This window comes from Hemitrygon akajei, chromosome 18 (genome assembly GCF_048418815.1).
Source record: "Hemitrygon akajei chromosome 18, sHemAka1.3, whole genome shotgun sequence".
Taxonomy (NCBI): domain Eukaryota; kingdom Metazoa; phylum Chordata; class Chondrichthyes; order Myliobatiformes; family Dasyatidae; genus Hemitrygon; species Hemitrygon akajei.
The window spans coordinates 51,064,487-51,083,497 of NC_133141.1; the positions used below are offsets into that span (position 1 = coordinate 51,064,487).

A 19,011-nucleotide genomic window follows, 5' to 3' on the forward strand; every position below is an offset into this window, starting at 1 on the left:
CACCAGGATACTACCACCAAACACAACTTTAACTCCCCCTGCCCCCCCCCCCCCAAGCTCTCTGCTTTCTGCAGTGATTGCTCATTCCATGAGTTCCTTGTCCATTCATCTCTCCCCACTAATCTTTCTCTTGGCATTTATCCCTCCAAGCAGAAGAAGTGCTACACTTGCCCATTCACCTCCTCCCTCACCTCCATTCAGGGCCACAAACAGTCCTTCCAGGTGAGGCAGCACTTCACCTGTGAACCTGTTGGGGTTGTGTACTGTATCTGGTGCTCCCAATATGGCTTCCTCTACATTGGTGAGACCCAACATAGAATGGGGGACTGGTTTGTTGAGCACTTTAACTCCATCCACCGAAAATAGTATTTTCCAGTAGCTAATCATTTTAATTCCCATCCCTATTCCCATTCTGACATATCAATCCATAGCCTCCTCTACTGCCACAATGAGGCCACTCTCAGTTTGGAGGAGCAACACTTCGTGTTCTGTTTGATGGCAACCTAATGGCATGAACATCAGTTTCTCCCAGTAATTTTTTGTTGTTCCCCTTCCCTCTTCAATTCACTACTCTAGCCCCCCCCCCTTATCCCCTCTCTTTGGTGCCCCGCCCTAGTGCTCCTCCTCCTTCCCTTTCATCCATGGTCCACTCTCCTATCAGATTCTGTCTTCTCCAGCCTTTTCTTTCCTTCCCTATCTCCTCCTGGCTTCTTACTTCATCCCACCTTCCCACCAACCTGGTTTTATCTATCATCTTCCGGCATGTACTCCTTCCCCTCCACCCACTTACTTATTTTGGCTTCTTCCCTTTTCCTTTCTGATCCTGATGAAGGGTCTCAGCCTGAAACATCTACTGTTTATTCATTTCCATAGGTGCTGCCTGATCCTCTGATTTCCTCCAGCATTTTGTGTGTTTTGCTCTAGGTTTCCAGCAGCTACAAAATCTCTTGTATTTATGGTTGAGGAACCATTTCCTGTTGAGATCCTTTCTGTTCTTTGTTTCTGTTTTGCATATTAGGATAAGAATCAACTACATAATGATACCAATTGAGGCATTCACTGGTTGTTGAAAATGGACAGATCTAGATATTGAAAGAAATTGGAAGACCTCCGGTAGATAGAGTGGATGTAGAGAGGATGTATCCAATAGTGGGAGAGTCTAGGACCAGAGTCCACAGCCTCAGAATAGAAGGGTGTCCCTTTAGAGCAGTGATGAGGAAAAATTTCTTTAGTTAGAGGGTGGTGAATCTATGGAATTCATTTCAACAGACGGCTTTAGAGGCCAAGTCATTGGACATATCTAAACCAAAGGTTGATAGGTTACCAATTAGTAATGGTGTCCAAAGTTATGGGGAGGAAGCAGGAGAATAAGGTTGAGGGGGAAAATAAGTCAACCATGATCGGATGGTGAAGAAGACTCAATGGGCCGAATGGCCTAATTCTGCTCCTGTGTCTTATGATCTTCTAGGCTTATAGATCAACTCCTAATTTTGATCCAACAATATCATTTAAGATAACTGAGACAACGGATATTCAATATAAATGAAACAAAAATATGCAAGATAATATTTTATAAACTGCACAAGTTCACTCCATTGTACACTAATACATCTACCACTTGTCAAGTGAAGCATAATTTGAATTGTTTACATCGTAATTTATAAGCCAGTTTTTGCTTTCAGATGATCTTCTTTGAGTTCCTTCCAAAATGCTGTAGATCTGATTTTTAATATTTCCCCCCACCCCCACACTCATGAAATCAACTCGATTAGCATAGTTTGATCATCAAGACATTCAGGAAGAAAAGCTCAATCGAAAGGGCATAGGTGTTTGCACAATTATATTTCTAATGAAAATGTTACTGAAGTTTAAAACAAGAGAAAATCTGCAGATGCTGGAAATCTGAGCAACGCACACAAAATGCTGAAGCAACTCAGCAGGTCAGGCAGCTTCTATGGGGAAAAAAGCATGGTTGACGTTTGGGACCGAAACCCTTCAGCAGGGCTGGAGATTAAAATATATTCAATTAATGGTAGAGAGTGTTTTGTTTGTTGCTTATATTCACTGAGTGCAAAGGATGAATTAATTTCAGAAGGAAGAAATAATTTAATTTATTAGCAATAGAGATAAGAGGAAACATCCATCCTTGGAAGTTCTGTACAAGACCAAAGAGTGACCTGAACATTTAATCAATGGACACAGACTGACTTTACAAGTTACCTGCACGCTGCATTTCCACGGTGCTGTTTTCTGAGTATTTTGCTTTATATAGCCAAGGGACTGTTTTGTCTGCATTCCCAGAACAGAGCAACCCACTTAATGAACTGTGTTTACATGATATGAATGGAACTGAGCTTTCTAAACTGTCACTGACCTCAGGAGAACCATCATGGCACAAATCATGTAATCTAACACTGCAAAGTAAGGAATTAAACTCTCTCAAAGTCAAATGTTTTCCTGGGCCCTTATATCCACCAGATAAAATTTGCAATTGTACTGGCTATTGTAAAGTAATACAAGAAACTTTTCTGTGTGCTACTAAATCCTTGTAGTGGGTATACTAATACACACCAAATTAAATATATATGCAAAACTATGGCAAAAATGAAAACATTGGTTCAAATAGGAAAGTATTTGATCTAACTGATTAGATTAATGGGGATGAAGAGGAAAATTAAATATAAGTTCAACAATCTCAAATAACATTGTAAATTTTATTCTTGGAAATTGGTTTTCCATATAACTGAGTTGTAGTATTGTGAACTGTGCAAGATTACAGTATTCTTTTGAAATGGCTACATGCTTTAATCTCATGTTTTTTGTCAACTACAGGTTAGCTGCAAACTTTCCATTTTCGGTATCTGTGCTCACTTCACTGTCTTGGCAATCAAGGCAGGTTTTCATGAATTGATTCTGCTTTAATTCAAGATTAGTTGTCTGGTGATTAATAGAAATATAGAAACATAGAAAACCTAGAGCACAATATAGGCACCTTGGCCCACAAAGCTGTGCTGAACATGTCCCTACCTTAGAAATTACCTAGGGTTACCTATAGCCCTCTATTTTTCTGAGCTCCATGTACCTGTCCAAGAGACTCTTAAAAATCCCTAATGTATAATTAATGTATAATTAAAATAAAGATTGTTTCACATATGTGGCTCTGAGAAGTCTGTCCCTCTCACAAAAAAGCCATGGAGCACCGGAATGGTTTTCGTCTTGTTTCTAGTTCTGGAAATCAGCATCAGATACAATCAATCTATATTTTTCTTTTGCTAGGATTGAAGCAAGTGACCGGGGAAATGTAGCTGTATTGTGTCAGATACCCACCATTATACATCCTACCTGTAATCGCATAGGTTTCCTCCAGGTGCCACAGTTCAAAAGACATGCGGGTTAGTCGATTAATTGGTCACATGGGTGTGTGATTGGGCGGCGTAGAGTTGTTGGGCCAGAAGAACCTGTTACTGTGCTGTATCTTTAAAGGGTAAACATCATTAAAAAATAATAATAAGGCAGTTATTCAGAGTGCAACTGGAAATGAGACTTTCTCTAAATGAGACCTTCTCAAATAGTGAATTTGCAAAACAGCAAATTTCATGACCTATACTGTAAGAGGTTATAATAAACCTGATTCTGATTATGAAAGGAATGGGCATTTGCCATTGCTCAACTTTTAGTAGTTGTTTTAAACTGGGGCTCAGCTTTTTGAGTGAGAACAAGGTAAAGGGTTCGCTGCATTGTATTGTATTAAATTTTGGGATGAGAAAGATTTAAGTTAGCTTTAGTGTGACAAATGCCTGATAGTGATGCTGGTTTGATGATAGTGATGTACTTGTACTATTTTTGAATAATAATAATAATAATAATAATAATAATAATAATAATAATAATAGGACTTGAAAAGAAAGTGATGCTGGTTTGGGATGGCTGAGAAATAAACTACTTGAAATTAAATTGTAAGAAGATCCATTCCAAAAATATTTCATTCCGATTGTTTTCAAAAGGTGCAGTACCTAATTAAGCTTAAAGGATGATAGGAGATAGTGGAGAAAAATCATCATAAAATTGACACCATGCCAAACTGCACTTAGCACCTTGCTAACTCTGTAATGATTCTGAGTTCAGTTTTAGCTGGAACCTTTATCTATTTCTAATCTCCAGAAATTATGAAGAACCTTCATCCTCTTGAAGTTGGCACATGAAAGGCAAAAGATCTGAGGAGGCAATTCCCTGAGTTTTGAGGTAACTACGTTGAAAGTTTCTGAGCTGAAGTAATGGATGACTTGATTATTTTCCAAAACGAAGGATTCACAGAGTGTGCCATCTTTCAAAATCTTAGAAAAAATGAAGTTTAAACTTTGTTTTCAATGAACATTATATTTTTGCTCCATCATGTAATAAATACAACTAAAATACTTTACCATTATTAATATTAATATAAATGAGCTTATATATAGTTTTTACAAAAATTCATACAACAGATAACCTGGTCAAGTATGAGTTGAATATTGGACCATGGGAAGATGAATACCAAATCTCATCTAAGTAAAGAAATTATTTCTAAAGTTTAGTAACTGGATGGGGACTGGGTTTGGTGAATATCTGTAGATAAGTTGGGTAATAAAATCAATAGATGGAGCAATGGCTTTGTGGCATTGATGACATCCTTTTAATGTGGGTTCATTAAGAGAAATATTTCTTCACACTTCTGGTATCATTTGGTATATTTATGAAACTTTGATTTGGAGCAAGGAAAAACAAGCTGCTGGAGGAACTCAATGGATCAGGTGGCATCTGTGGAGGGGAATGGACAGTTGACATTTTGATTTGAGACCTTTCATCTGGACTTTGGTTCTGGCCTAACAGATCTTTAAAGTTGTTATAGTAGTACAACAGTTAAGTCACTGGAAATGGATCCAAAGCCTGGACTCTTGATTCAGAGGCTCAGGTTTGAGTCTCATTGTGCAGGTTGCAGGAATAAAGACGTAAGCGTACAAGAGTATAAAGATTAGAAGCAGGAGCAAGCCATGTTATCCTTCAAGCCTGAAAAGCTTGCAGCTGCAGCTTGATTCCTGATTTCCATCTACCCAATGTAACTTTTCTCATCTATTATCTATTCAATAATATTCACATTCTACTTTCTTCATTCTTTAAGGGAGAGAGTTCACAAACTGTCTCATCAGTAAACAATGATTTTCTTGTTCCAGCTTCTCTGTTGGGAAACCCTCCACATCCATTCTATCAAGACCACTCAGGAGCTGATATGTTTCAACAAGTCCTCTCTCACACTTAGAAACTCCAGTAAATATAATCCTACTCTGCCACTTCTTCCCCATAAGACAACTCATTCATTCCAGGTTTTAGTGTAGGAAACCAGTACTGTATACAATACATTAGATGCAGTGATTTCATCAATATCCCAACTAACTGAAGAATAACCTTTCTGCTTACTTATTCAATACATGTGACATTAAATTACAATATTCTATTATATTTTCTAATTGCTTGCTGTACTTAAGAACATAATAATTTGGGGCAGGAGTAGGCCACCTGGGCCGTTGAGACTGCTCTGCCACCGAATAAGATCATGGTTGATCTGGTCATGAATTCAGCTCCACCTACCTGCCTTTTCCCCATAACCCTTAATTCCCGAACTATACAAAAATCTATCCAACTGAATCTTAAATATATTTAATGAGGTAGCCTCTAATGGTTCCCTGGGCAGAGAATTCCACAGATTCACTACTCTCTGGGAATAACAGTTCCTCCTCATCTTCTACCTGAATTTACTTCCCTGAATCTTGAAGCTATGTCTTCTAATTCTACTCTCACCTACCAGTGGAAACAGCTTTCCTGTATCTATTCTTTTTATTATCTTATGCTTCTTTCAGATCCTTCTTCTGAATTTCAGTGAGTATAGGCCCTGGTGATAATCTCTGCTCATAGGCTAACACCCTCATATCCGGAATCAACCTGGTTAACCTCCTCTGCATTGCCTCCAAAGACAGTTCATCTTTTTTCAAATAAGTAGACCAGAACTACACACAATACTCTATGTGTAGCCTCACCGATACCCAGTACAGTTATAGCATAACCTTCCTATTCAATCTCTCTAGTGTTGAAGACCAACGTTCCAAGCCTATATGAGTATCTGTCCCCCACTTTTCTTTCGTTACATTGACGACTGCATTGGCGCTGCCTCCTGCACGCATGTTGAGCTCGTTGACTTCATTAACTTTGCCCCCAACTTTCACCCTGTCCTCAAATTTACCTGGTCTATTTCCGACACCTCCCTCCCCTTTCTTGATCTTTCTGTCTCCATCTCTGGAGACAGCTTATCTACTGATATCTACTATAAGCCTACGGACTCTCACATCTACCTGGACTATTCCTCTTCCCACCCTGTCTCTTGCAAAAATGCCATCACCTTCTCACAATTCCTCCGTCTCTGCCGCATCTGCTCTCAGGATGAGGCTTTTCATTCCAGGATGAAGGAGATGTCTTCCTTTTTTAAACAAAGGGGCTTCTCTTCCTCCAGGATCAACTCTGCTCTCAAATGCATCTCTCCCATTTCCCGCACATCTGCTCTCACCCCATCCTCCCACCACCACACTCGGGATAGGGTTCCTTTGTCCTCACCTACCACCCCACCAGCCTCTGGGTCCAACATATAATTCTCCGTAACTTCCGCCACCTCCAATGGAATCCCACCACATCTTTCCTTCCCCCCTCTTTCTGCTTTCTGCAGGGATCTCTCCCTACACGACACCCTTGTCCATTCTTTCCCCCCATCCCTTCCCACCGATCTCCCTCCTGGCACTTATCCTTGTAAATGGAACAAGTGCTACACCTGCCCTTACGCTTCCTCCCTCACCACCATTCAGGACTCCAGACAGTCCTTCCAGGTGAGGCGACACTTCACCTGTGAGTCGGCTGGTGTGGTATACTGCGTCCAGTGCTCCCGGTGTGGCCTTTTATATATTGGTGAGACCTGACGCAGACTGGGAGACCGTTTTGCTGAACACCTACGCTCTGTCCACCAGAGAAAGCAGGATCTCCCAGTTTTAATTCCACGTCCCATTCCCATTCTGATATGTCTATCCATGGCCTCCTCTACTGTCAAGATGAAGCCACACTCAGGCTGGAGAAACAACACCTTATATTCCGTCTGGGCTGCCTCCAACCTGATGGCATGAACATTGACTTCTCTAGCTTCTGTTAATGCCCCTCCTCCCCTTCTTACCCCATCCCTTATTTATTTATGTATTTATTTATTTGTTTATTTGTTTATTTATTTATTAATGAATTATCCCCCCTTTTTTCTTTTCTTTTTTTTCTTTCTCTCTCAGCCCCTCTCACAATCACTCCTTGCCTGTTCTCCATCTCCCTGTGGTGCTCCCCTCCCCCTTTCTTTCTCCCTAGGCCTCCCGTCCCATGATCCTTCCCTTCTCCAGCTGTGTATCCCTTTTGCCAATCAACTTTCCAGCTCTTAGCTTCATCCCTCCCCCTCCTGTCTTCTCCTATCATTTCAGATCTCCCCCTCCCACTTTCAAATCTCTTACTATCTTTTCTTTCAGTTAGTCCTGACGAAGGGTCTCGGCCTGAAATGTCGACAGTGCTTCTTCCTGTAGATGCTGCCTGGCCTGCTGTGTTCCACCAGCATTTTGTGTGTGTTGATTCCATTTGCCTTCTTGATAACCTGTTGTATCTGCAAACCAACCTTTTGTGATTAACGCAGAAGCAATCCCAAGTCCCTCTACTGAACAGCATGCCACAATATTTCACCATTTCGATAATAATCTGTTTTTTTGTGGATTTTTTTCTAAAGAGGATTATCTCACATTTACCAACATTGTTTTCCATCTGCCAGACTTTTGCCCACTTACGTATATTTATATTTTCGATATCTCTCTGCAGACTTTCCACATCCTCTGCACAGTTTGCTTTACTACTCTATTTAGTGCCATCAGCAAACCTAGATAAGCTCCAGTGAGTCCCCTTCTCCAAATCATTAAACTATATTGTGAACAGTTGCACGCCCAGCACCAATCCCTAAGGCACCCCACTCGTCACTGTTGCAGCCATAGAAACACCAAATTATCCCAAAACTCTACCTTCAGACTAGCCTGTGAATCACACACCAGGCCAACATATCCCTCCACACCTCAGAGCTCTATAATTTCCCACCATTTAGCTGACAAGGTTCCCTTTTACTTTTCCTTTCAAAATAGTAATTTTCACATTTTTCTACATTATACTCTATTCTCCAAATCATGATCCACTCACTTAACTCATTTGTATTCCTTTGAAGTCTTATGTCCATAGCATAATGAACTGTTCTACTTACTAACTTGCTGCCATCAGCTATACCTTCTATATCTTCATCAAAATCACAGATCTGAGTTTTAAAGCACTGAGGCCTCAGCACCAATCCTTACAGCACACCACTCTTTACATCTTTCCCACCAGAAAAAGGAGCTACTTATGTCTGATCACTGTTCTCCATTGACCAGTCAATCTCCTATCCCTGGCAATTTGTTTGAAGTTATCTACTACTGAACCAGAATGGGTAAGTTCACTCACCCCAACACTGAAGTGATTCATACACTCTAGACACACTTGCAAGGATTCTACAATTTGTTCTCAATATTATTTGTTACTTATTTATTATTATTTTATTTCTCTTTTTGTATTTGCACTATTTGTTGTCTTTTGCACATTTATTGTTTATCCATCTTTATTTGTGTGTAGCTTTTCATTGATTTGATTTTGTTTCTTTGTATTTACTGTGAATACCCGTAAGAAAATGAATCTCAGGGTTATATATGGTCACATATATTTACTTTGAAAATAAATTTACTTCGAATTTGGACTTTGAACTTTACAATAACTCCTGAATATTACCATCTAATATTTCAATTTATTAAATAAAACCAGAATTACTGGATTGTTGTGAAAAACCTGTATAACATCCTTATCCAATTTAACCCATGCATGACTCCACACTACCTGCCTGTCTTTAGAGTTGGACATGAGATATAAAACTGCCACTCTTGCCTTTAAGATCCCCATCTCATTAATGAGTAAACAATATATAAAAAAGACTGAATGGAGGTTTGATTTCCAAGGTGCTCCAAGCTATCTTGAGAAGTTAATCTCAGTAAAGTTTTTAAGCAGGTGCATTAAGACTAAGGCTGCTGCAAGAATGGTCGAGCATGCTGATTTTCTTTGGACATTCAATTCACAGTAAATGCCTATTTCCAGTCTATCACTGTTGAAGTAGCAATTTATTGCTTGATGAATTTCTAGACGTTGTTGTATGCAAATTAGATGAAATAGTTAAGAGGTAAAGATGCACAATTACTTTTTTAGAAGCAAATATTATATTGTTATCTGGATATTCTATGAAGGCTCTAAGTCAATGGTTAATTCTCTTTCCTGCAGAACCAAAAGTGCTAGGTAAATATATAAATCAGTTTAGTCTTGTTTCTATGTGAAGCTTGCAGCTGTAACTCCAGAAACACATTCAAAAGCAAAGACACCATAAATTACTTCCAGAATGCAGTTATTAGAAACCAGTTTAATTCTGATATTAACGTACATTGTCTCATGTGAGCCTTGCTTCAACGAACATATGTAACTATTCAAGCAGAGAGAAAAAATACATCCAACTAGATGCCAGCAAAATACTTGTCTTATTTTGGCCTCAGATATAATTTTAATGATAAGATATTAAATATACACACATTAAAATTTGCAACATGATGCATCTAGCTCTATTACATTTCCAACCAATGTGGGTTCTGTGCACAAATTACCCACATTCAGTTAACAGTAGCAATTAGGAGAAGATTAAAACTAGATTGATTTTCAGTCAATGGAAAATTCACATATCAGATATTCACTTAGTGAGAGTTTTGCAGTCAAGTGAACTTAAGACATACTGTTACATTAGAATTTCTTCTGAATGTAATAATATATTCAGATGTCCATGACCATTATGTTTATTATTCATGGGGTTTAAATCAAAGCACTATTTGGCCCAAAACCAACTAAATCAGTGAAACACAATATTAAGCAAAATCCTACCAAATAGTACATTACAGCTAACTCTGAAATATTGGCTTAGTATCATTTGTTCCAATTTGGGAACTGGCTCATTGTCTGGACACCATTGGATATGCACGTGAAAATGTTCCAAGACCAATTTCTACCCCTTCTGGGTGGAGATTTACTTTCTTGATGATATATATGACATTCAAAGCCCTAAAATCATTCCACAATAGCTCTACACAGATGTTCATTTGAAAAATTCCTCCTTGCATTGTTTAATTGGCAGTGCTATATCATTTAATTTACATGTGCTAAATTTACACTATAATGCTGGTGTGGGCTTTGTGATATATACTATAAATATCTAAAGTATGTATCATGGAGAACAGGGCTCATAGATTGTGTTTATTTTCTATGAAACAGTTAGCCAAAATAAGATCTTTTTGATATTGATAACACTTAGTTGAATGGCAATGATTGTGCTCTAGTTGAATGGTCAGAAATTATTAAAATGGGGGAAAAACAATTAAGACTAAATGGAGCTTTTACTAAATGTGGAGCAAGTGGCTGCTTTGCATGAAAGATACAGTGATGATTTTTTATAGAGTCATAGTCATAGAACACTACAGCACAGAAACAGACCCTTCAGCCCATCTAGTGAATGCTACACTATTAATCTGCTAGTCCCATTGACATGCACTTGGACCATAGCCCTCCATATCCTTCTCATCCATGTACCTCTCCAGATTTCTCTTAAATGTTGTAAATGATCCTGCATCCACTTCCTCTGGCAGCTCACTCCACACTCTCACCACCCTCTGAGTGAAAAAGTTCCTCCTCATGTTCCTCTTAAACATTTCACCTTTCACCCATAACCCATGACCTCCAGTTCTAGTCTCACCAACCTCAGTGAAAAAGCCTGCTTTCATTTACCCTATCTATCCCCCTCATAATTCTGTATACCTCTATCAAATCTACCCTTAATCTTCTATGCTGCAGGGAATAAAGCCCTAACCTATTCAACCTTTCCCTATAACTCAGGTTCTTAAGTCCTGGCACCACCCTTGTAAATTTTCTCTGTACTCTTTCAATCTTAATGACATCTTTCCTGTAGGTAGGTGACCAAAACTGCACACAATACGCCAAATTAGGCATCAACAACGTCATATGCAATTTCAACATAATATCCCAAACCCTGTACTCAGTGCTTTGATTTATGAAGGCCAATGTGCCAAACGCTTTCTTTATTACCCTCTCTCCCTGTGATGCCACTTTCAAGGAATTATTCCAGATCTTTCCCTTCTACCACACTCCTCAGTGTCCTATCACTCACTGTGCAAGTCTTACCTTGGTTTGTCCTCCCAAAGTACAACACATTACACTTGTCTGCATTAAGTTTCATCTGTTATTTTTCAGTCAGATTTTCCAGATGGTCCAAACCCTGCAGCAAGCTTTGATAATTTTCCACACTGTCCACTACACTCCCTATCTTGGTGTCATCCACAAATTTGCTGATCCAGTTTGCTACATTATATTCCAGATGGTTGATAGAGCTGGCAAACAACAATGGACCCAGCACCAATCCCTGCAGCACTTCACTAGTCACAGGCCTCCAATCTGAGAGGCAACCATCCGCTACCACTCTCTGGCTTCTCCCGGAAAGCCAGTGTCCAATCCAATTTACTACATCATTTTGAATGCCAAGTGACTGAACCTTCTTGACCAACCTCCTATGCAGGACTTTGTCAAAGGCTTTGCTAAAGTCCATGTACACAACATCCACTGCCTTGCCTATATCAACTTTCCTGGTAACTTCTTTGAAAAACTCTGTAAGATTGGTTAGACATGACCAACCACACACAAAGCAATGTTGACTATCTTTAATCATTCCTTGTATATCCAAATACTTATATATCTAGTTCCTTAGAATACCTTCCAATAACTTATCACTACTGATGTAAGGCTCACCTGCCAAGTAATTCCTGGCTTATTCTTAGAGCCTTTCTTAAACACCAGAACAACGTCACCTATCCCCCAATCATCCATTATCATCAGAAGCTTTTGTCTGTTGCTTCAAGAAAAGGAAAAAGTATTTTGGTGCAATCAGCAAAAGTGCACTATAATACGAAAATGATACACAAAAATTAGGAAAAGTCGAATGTATCAAGAAAATATTTCTTAGAAGAGTTTATACCAACATTTATGAATTGTAGCCTAACAACCCACTCAGTTGTAAAATAAAGAAAATACATTTTCATTTACACAGGAGAATTAATAATGGACCAGCCTCTATCGCCAACATCCCAAGAACAATTAATGAAAGGATTGTCGATCAATATTTTTAAAGGTTATGACAGAATGATAAGTGATCACATGGGACTGTGCAATCCAATATTCATCTGCTTTAAAAGTTCTTAATTAGAAAGTCTGTGAATATAAATTGTAAGTTTCTTAATGCTGATATCACCTGTGGGACACCTAGGTGTAACCATTGAAGTTTCCATTGTCAGCAACTTTCTGGAGATGATATGCTTTATGGTTGTATTTTGCACAATATGTTAAAACATCTCCAAGTTAGACTACATTTCTAATGGACAATGAGATCCTCAAGTAAAAGAGAGGTAAGCATTTCTTTATGTTAACGTTCATCCTTTATCCACTGGTCAAAGACTGACAATTTACAGTGATCATTCTTGTCTGTAAAAACATCACTGCTGACTCCACCCACCCTAACAGTTATCTACTCACCAAATTTCCATCAGGAAGACACTACAAGTCCATCACCACCAGGACTACATATCATCTCCAAAGCTTCTTTCCTCTAGCTATCCAGTTTCTCAACAAAACTCACTTAGGTGTAATACCCTAATTGTCCCTGTACAACATCTGTTAAATGGTCTTTCCTGCTCTTCTTGTTCTGTTGAAATTATTGAGTCTATTTATATGTTCACATTTATTTAAGTTTATTATTGACCATTCTGCTAATTGTTGATTGCTCATGGCTGTTTGCACAATGTGTTGTAAATTGTTGATTTGCTATTATGTTGTCTGTTTTGGGATTGTCCTGTGCTTTATGCTTGGCACCAAACAACAATCAATTGTTGATGGATAAACTTAATAGTCATGAATACAGAAGGAGTAACATGCTCAGAAGTGGATCATTCAGCTCCAAAATCTATATGTTTAACTATTGACAGAGAGAAAACAAATCTGCATATGGTTTGTGTCACTGATGAGGTTCTGTGGAATATTCTAAGTCAGGAGAGTGAAAAACATACTTCTTTTAGGGCGGAAGGGAATTCAGTGAATATTGTAAGTTCTGAAAGTCATGGGAAGCACCAACCTTGAAAACAGCCCCATTTTATTTATGGGGAAGCAGGAAGGAAGCATAAGGACTGTGATGGTTGTAGAGAAATTCAGAAATTTCAATGAATTGGTGGTTCTGTTTCATTTAGTGACAGGAGATCATATTAATATTTTAAAATTCAGTTTCCAAATTGACAGCCTGGCCATCTGCCAGGTATGAAAGCCAGCATTTCCTCCAGACTGGCTTGAAAGTTCCCTTCTAGTCAGGTGCTCTGCCAGACTTGAATTATGGCAGAATCAATCCTGCCAAGGTCATGTTGACTTGAATCTAAAGATTGGGACAAAGTGGGAATGTAAATTTGAGGATTGAAATTAATTTGAAGTCATGCAACTGGGAAACATTAGAGCCTATTGTACAGTAGGAGTCTTGCAGGCACAGAAGACTAAGGTAGTGACTGAGGTCTGCTTCGGATTGAAGGAGTGAGTAAGACAACTAGAGAGCTGAGCAATAAAATGATTCTGAGAGGTTGTATCAAATCTATTTTTTTCTTAATTCTATCTATGAGAATACTGCACAGAAACAGGCCATTTGGTCCTCTGTCCACATTGACCATAAAGTATTCTTGATGCTCAGTTTTGATCTGAGATGTTGACTACCCATCTGCCTCCAAAGTTGTTACCTGACCCACTGAGCTCATGCAGCATTTTGTTCTTGCTGGTGAATGTATTGCTATAGCACAGTTGAGTATTTTAAGTATTTTGCTCTAACAAGAAAAGATTTTGGAGATTCGGAAATAACCAAATATATTGGCTTGCAGCAAGATTTTGAATTTCCAACTATATGAGTATTCTATGGACTCTGTCTATATTTCTTTCTGGCTCAGTAAAGCAGCCAGTGTAATCAAAGACCCAACCCACTTTGGATATTCTCTGTATTCCTTTTCTCATCGGGCAGAAGATAAGAAAGCTTGGAAGCACATATCACCAGGCCCAAGGACAGCTTCTATCCCACTGTTATTAGACCCTTCAATGGACCTCTTGTATGATAAGATCGACTCTTGACCTCACAATCTAATTCTTTATGATCTTGCACTTTATCATTTACTTGCACTGCACTTTTTCTGTACATTTTATTCTGTATTATTATTGCTTTACCTTGTTCTTGCTCAATGCACTGTGTAATGGTTTGATCTGTATGAGCAGAATACAAGCTTCTCACTGTATCTTGGTACATGTGACAATAATAAACCAATACCACAAGACTTATTGTCACACAATATATGTCAATGCCTATGTAGTTAGTGTGTGCCAATGTGGTGGAAGCAGTAATACTACAGAGAGAAGTGATGGAAGGGTGTTCTATCTGAAGGTCTATGACCAGTGGTGCTCCTTAGGGATCAGTGCTGGGACCTTGTTTCTTTATAATATACAGAAGTGACTTAGATGAAAATATACAGTAGATTTAAAAGGTGGATTGGTAAGTCTGCAGACGACACAAAGATTGACGGAGTTGTGAATACTGAAGAGGATTGTCAAAGGATACAGCAGAATGTAGATCAGTTTCAGACATAGGCAGAGAAAAGGTCCGAGTTTGAGGGAATCACTTTGACAGTCAGTGACATTGGAAGGTCAAGTGTAAGGGGAAAGCACACATTTATTGGCAGGACCCTTAACATCATTAATGTCCAGAGAGCTCTTGGGGTTCAATTCCATTGCTCGCTCAAAATGTCTGCAAAAGTAGATAGGGTGGTAAAGAATGCAAATGGCGTATTTGCCTTCATTGGCCGAGGCAATGAATGTAGGAAAAGTAAAGAAGTTGTGTTGCAGTTATATAAAACTCTGATTAGGCCACACTTGGGAGTATTGTGTGCAATTTTGGTCACCCCACTATAGAAAGGGTTTGAAAACTTTGGAAAGGCTACAGAAGAGGTTTAACAAGATGTTATTGAATTAGAGAGAATAAGTTATAAGAGAGGTTGGAACCCTGAGATCACTCTGTACGTGAAGGGTCCTGTTATTAACTGACTTACAGAGGAAGCACCATAGCTGTTGGAGGGAACACAGTCAAGGACATTCAATAACACCGTGCACTTTCTCTGGGTCCATGGTTATGCCTTGGGGTGAAAGGATGTAAATGAGTGGGGTGTGGAACTGTCATTTCCTTAACTTGCAGTACAGCTGGTTTAGAGGAGACACTGAAGGACTGATTGGATGTGACAGACATGGTCTTGGGGTCCTTGGAGAAGATGAGAATTTCATCGCGGTAGATGAACACATACCTCTTGTCTTATACCTCGAACACATACCGCATTTCTCATAGGATCTCATGAATGAAGGCTTGGAAAATGGCTGGACTGTTGGAAATTCCAAAAGGCATCACAGAGTATTAATGGAGGCCATTGTGTGTTATAAACACCATCTTCCTCTCATCCCCTGGCAGATGCAGATCAGGTTGTATGTGCTTTGTTGTTCCAGTTTGGTGAAGATCTGGGCTCCGTGATGTGTTTTGAATATGCTATCCATCAAAGGGAGAGGATAGCTATTCTTAATGGTGCTTTTGTTGAGTCCATGGTGGTCGATACAGGGATGGAGACCCCCATCTTTCTGTTTGACAAAGAAGAATCACCAGCTGGAGACTGGGATGGTCAAGTGAAGCCGTGCTGTAGTGCTTCATTGATGTAGTCATTCATGGCTTTGGGGTCAAGAGGAGAGATGGAGAATAGAACACATTGGAGAATGGTGATGCCGAGGAGCAGGCCGATCACTCAGTTGTGTGGTCTGTGAGGTGGCTGGGTGCTGGCTTCCCTTTTACTGAAGGCGATGGCTAATTTGTGGTACTCTGATGGGAGTTTGGTGAGCTGGAGGGTTTCCTCCATCTCCATGGATTTATGCAGTAAAGTCAACTGAGGTTCCAGGTAGGTAGTTCCCCAACTCAGTAGTGAACTGGATGACCAAGCAAAGTGAGGGCCATGAGTGGAGAGCCAGGGGTAAACCAAGATAAGAGGGGTGCTTGGTGAATCGATAAAGAGGAATCAAATGAACTCTCCAATGTTCATGTGCACAGGCCTTGATCTCAGATCTCAAGATACATCTATCAATGGCTGTGATGCAAATGGGGTGAGAGGTAGGCTTGATAGAGTCCAAGCTGCACAAACAGAATCTGGTCCAGAAAGTTGCCTGCTGTGCGGGAATCTACCAGAGCCTCCTGTGCGTGTGGAGCCGTCAGAGTGTGGAGAAGAACAGAGAGAGTGAGTCAGGTTATGATGCTGGAACAAGCGTCTGGGGAAAGCTTGTAGTGTATTTTATATTTGAGCAATATTGTAACTACGTTGTTTGATTAAGCAATCTTTGTTTCTTTACACAATTCATTATGGGTTATATATAAAACTACCTGAATGGCAAATATCATCAAGCTAGCATGTCATATGTGTCAGCAGCAAACGTGAGCGTTGACACAGGTAAAGTACCCATTCCATGCCTCCTTACGTCTTGCTGTGTGATCAAAAACATTTCAGCGGTGAATTTATTATATTTATTGCAGATGGTGGTTTTCTTGTTCCGGTTAGTGGCTGCTCAGGTCAGAGCTTGCCCAGTCAAGAGAAAGATGACAAAAATATCAGAGATGATGGCTCGAGAGATACAGATATAGCTGCAGCTTGAAGTGCAAGATGCCTGGGACAGAAAGTTGCGGCATTGGGTTGGGACCTCGTTCACAACACTCAGGCACTGGAATCTGGGGATCCGAGGTTGCAGGTGATGAGTTGGACACGAGTGGCAGGTAACTCCTGTTCGTTGGGGGAAACAGAAGGAAGATGTGGGGAATCATTTTTTACAGAGGGTAATAAATGTATGGTGTGCACTGCCAGGGATACTGGTGCAAGCAGGTATGACTGTGGCATTCGAGGGGCTTTTAGATATACTTACAAATATGTAGGGAGTAGAGGAATATGGATCAAGTGCACACAGAAGAGATTTGGCTTGGCATTGTGTTTGGTATAGACATTGTGGGTCAAAAGGCCCATGCCCGCACTGTACTGATCTAGGTTCTAATGGGATTCCTTATGAATTAGAGTATGCTCTCTGAGTTTGGATTTGAGATGTAATCACAATGGAATAGTGTTGCTTATTGCTCCAAATATTATCACAAGGTTTAACAGTTAACTGGTTGGAACTAACATGATTTAGTTCTTCTACTGAGCTATTGAGTAAAGGGCATTGTTAGTACCCAGCCTCCCATTATGTTCATGTAAATGGCTTCAGTTCAAGATCCACACATAATTGCTGAAGTTCCTAATTCACTGGCCAAACTCCATCAGCATATTTCCAGCTGTGCTCCTCTCCTGGACTCTCTTTGGAGCTAATGATTTGCCAGGAGTTTGCTGGGATCCTTGCTTTTGGATCCCATTCATGACTGCTAAGTTGCTTTGGATTGTCAAAAAAATATCACTGTTACATCACAGTCGATATTGTGGCCCCATTGAAAAAAATAATACTGTAATTGCATTTTACCAATGATAATCCATTCATTAAAAAAATCTCTATTTGAATACCTTCATGGATAGTGATAAGAATATGTGGGAGATAGAGAGAGATAATGTATCATTTCCTTTCAGCAGACTGATTTAACAACTGTGAAGTACATTGATTAATAACATGAGCAAGCTCTCCTGGTACACAGATGGATAGAGCCAAGGCGTCAGTATGTATTCTGCCTGGGGCATGTAATATCTGACCACTGTACTATAGTACTTGAGGACAGAGCTAATATTTTACACCAAAAATGCGAACAGTCATTACAGATGTTGTTGGGCCAAAGGTCTATCTTTAGCATTTGCCTTTTTCAAAAATTTTTAATAATTGAAGTGGATGACATAATGCATTTATCATTGTGATTAGTTTCTGATGTATGCCATATGGAGTGCATGTGCCATGAAGTGAATTCAGGTCACCTCTGAGTGATGTGAGTGAAATCATGCCAGTTTCTCTTTCACAGAGATATAACATTGGCATAGTTGTATTTTAATAATTTAATCTATCATCAACTAACATACCAACAGAAGTGTAAACAGGTTGTGACACCATTATTAACTGAAATTCATGTGCTAACAATTTGACCAATATACTTGCACATACAGCTCTGAGCTTGTGAGTGGAAAGCCATGCATTAAATTAAATCCTGGGCAGACTGGACTTACCTTCCATGTATGAGCCCAGTTTCTATTCATGGCAAGCTTCTGACAGGACTCCAGCCAGCAATGTCTTCTGGGACATTGCAGATTTGCCGAAGATAACAAAAAGAGTACAGGATCTCGAAAGATGCAAAAACCTTTCCAATAAAAAAACTCAGCTGGGATTAAGACTCAGGGGGAAATCTGGAGAGGAACAGGAATGAGGAGGTCACTGTTGGGTCTCTTCTCTTCAGTTGATACATGCACCTCCACTTCCATAATCACCTTGGACAAATCTTAGCCAATATCAGATGTTTCATCATTAAACTATGAGCCTGACAGAACAGGGAAGAGGACTGAGAACGGGGCATTACAGAAATTCTCTGTAACTCAATGTTGTCCCTTTTTCAGGCAAGGTTAACAGAGAAAATTCTGCCCACTAGGGTACAGTAATAAAGATATTAGACTTCTCCCCATCCTCTCG

General features: G+C 39.6%; 1 long non-coding RNA gene across 1 annotated transcript in view; it reads left to right on the forward strand.

The window, feature by feature from the left end:
- Positions 1 to 19,011, forward strand: part of LOC140741602 (uncharacterized) — a 55,242-nt gene that overhangs the window by 26,660 nt on the left and 9,571 nt on the right. The window contains exon 4 of the long non-coding RNA XR_012102091.1: positions 4,162 to 4,242. This is a non-coding gene — a long non-coding RNA (uncharacterized lncRNA). The remainder of the gene's footprint in view (positions 1 to 4,161; positions 4,243 to 19,011) is intronic.